We start from the raw sequence: 2,494 nt of genomic DNA, 5'->3' as shown, positions 1-2,494 counted from the left end.
TGTTTAACTACGTTTTCGCATTCTTTTTTTAGCTAGTTTCTTCTAAACAAATTATATTTATATCATAAATTATCATGAGATTACCACATCACCAGCGTAGGACTGAGAGATCGGCTACTTATTGACATCAAAGAATAAGAAATTTGTGTTACATTTCTTATCATCATTCTTGGTTTAAAAAAACTCGTTTTTTATGAAAAAGAAGTTCTTAACAATCAATCATCAAATTTTCTGTTATTACTTTACTCTCGTTTGATGGGAATCTCAACATGATCCCTATTTTAAGGTATCATTTTTCAGATTACTCCTCCTACGCTACTCTATACTAGGCCACGGGTCATAACAGAAGCCTCTCTTATCTGTAGAGCCTTGGTGTTACCGCGCTTAGCTAGCTGTGGTTGTCATTGGACGTTTGTCTTCATATTTAGAGCGAATGAGGTCTAAAGACACTTGGGTTTTGTCTGTGGCATTTCCGTATGACATTTCAGTGGTAGATGGCTACGTGGATGACCCCCAGCTGTGAGTTATCTTGTAGCAATTTACCGGTCTTCTGCTATAAGCAAGCGTAAGGTCTTTCACTGCTACATTTCCAACGGAGTCTGTAGGTTTGTTGGCGCCCCTTCTTTCTTTTTTTTCCGCAAGTATGAGGACTGGGACACTATCATTGGTGTCTATCTGTCGTTCTTTCCGACTGGCGCCATCTTGCGAATGCCATGTAACAGGATCTGTTCCACAAAGTAAAAGAACGAAAGATTCAACTGGTTGATAACTTGAATTCTACAATTTATAAGCAAGTATGGCAAACAATATATTTTGTAAATAGTGTGCCATATAAACCAGTTTAAATCAATGAGCATAAATTATATTCAACGGTTTGTTTGTTTGTAGTTAAGCACAAAGCTACACAATGGGCTATCTGTGCTGTGCCCACCAGGGGTATCGGAACACGATTTTATGTTCAACGGATTGATGTCTTAAAATAAAAGTAACCATTATTAACCATTCTATAAAGCAGAAACCTGTGGTAATTCAGTTTGTTTATGATTAAGTACAAAGCTACACAATGGTCTATCTGAAGAGCATAACTATAATTTTAGATTATATACATGATTGGAAGTCATTAGTAGAGTAACGTGGTACGTGAATGAAATAAACAATACTTACAACAAAGAATTATTTCAACATGTACAGACTTTAGAGCTACAACTCCAAGATACTATAAAACTGATTATGATGAAGGAAAAAAAATACAGCTTATTTGAACAAGAGGTTAAGTTAACATGAGGTAAAAGTTATAATATCACAGCATTTTTCATGTTTTTTATTTATAAGGAGTCTAAGGGTTTATTTGTTTGTAGTTAAGCACAAAGCTACACGATGGGTTATCTGTTCTCTGCCCACCACGGGTATCGAAATCCTATTTCTAGCGTTGTAAGTCCGTAGACATACCGCTGCGCCACTGGGGGGGGGTGAATTTACCGATACTACGAGCGGATGAAACAGAATGCACGTGTGAAAATGTCATCTATTTTTTAAAAATTATCGCTATTGCACAGTTGTTAACTTATTCTATACCTAAGTGGTTATTCAACCTTATCGGCCTGGTTGACATTTGGCTACACAATGCAAATGAATTGGTAGCAATTGCAAACCATTTATTGCGACATTGAAAAAGTATCTAATTTATGTCACCATTATGTAAAACGTAAGTTAACCTTCGGGAAATGCCAATGCATATCATATATATATATATATATACACACACACATATATCATAATATAGGAATTGATATTTTAACTTAAAAAGGTCATTGAATAAATACACATAGTATTTGAAACTTTTTTCAAGTTCAATTAGTTGTATTCTAGATCTGAGCAGTAACTAAAGTGTTTTTGATTTAATTGTTTTCTAGATCTGAACAGTAAGTAAAGTGTTTTTGATTTAATTGTATTCTAGATCTGTATAGTAACTAAAATAATTTTCATTTAGTTGTACTATAACTCTGTATAGTAACTAAAGTAATTTTCATTTAGTTGTACTATAACTCTGTATAGTAACTAAAGTAATTTTCATTTAGTTGTACTATAACTCTGTATAGTAACTAAAGTAATTTTCATTTAGTTGTACTATAACTCTGTATAGTAACTAAAATAATTTTCATTTAGTTGTACTATAACTCTGTATAGTAACTAAAATAATTTTCATTTAGTTGTACTATAACTCTGTATAGTAAATAAAGGGTTTTTCATTTAGTTGTACTATAACTCTGTATAGTAACTAAAGTAATTTTCATTTAGTTGTACTATAACTCTGTATAGTAACTAAAGTAATTTTCATTTAGTTGTACTATAAATCTGTATAGCAACTAAAATGTTTTCGGTTTAGTTGTGTTCTAAGTCTGTATAGCAACTAAAATGTTTTCGGTTTATTTGTGTTCTAAGTCTGTATAGCAACTAAAATGTTTTCGGTTTAGTTGTGTTCTAAGTCTGTATA

Source organism: Limulus polyphemus, unplaced genomic scaffold, assembly GCF_000517525.1.
Source record: "Limulus polyphemus unplaced genomic scaffold, Limulus_polyphemus-2.1.2 Scaffold4599, whole genome shotgun sequence".
Classification (NCBI taxonomy): Eukaryota; Metazoa; Arthropoda; class Merostomata; order Xiphosura; family Limulidae; genus Limulus; species Limulus polyphemus.
Note: the sequence above shows the minus strand (reverse complement) of the source record.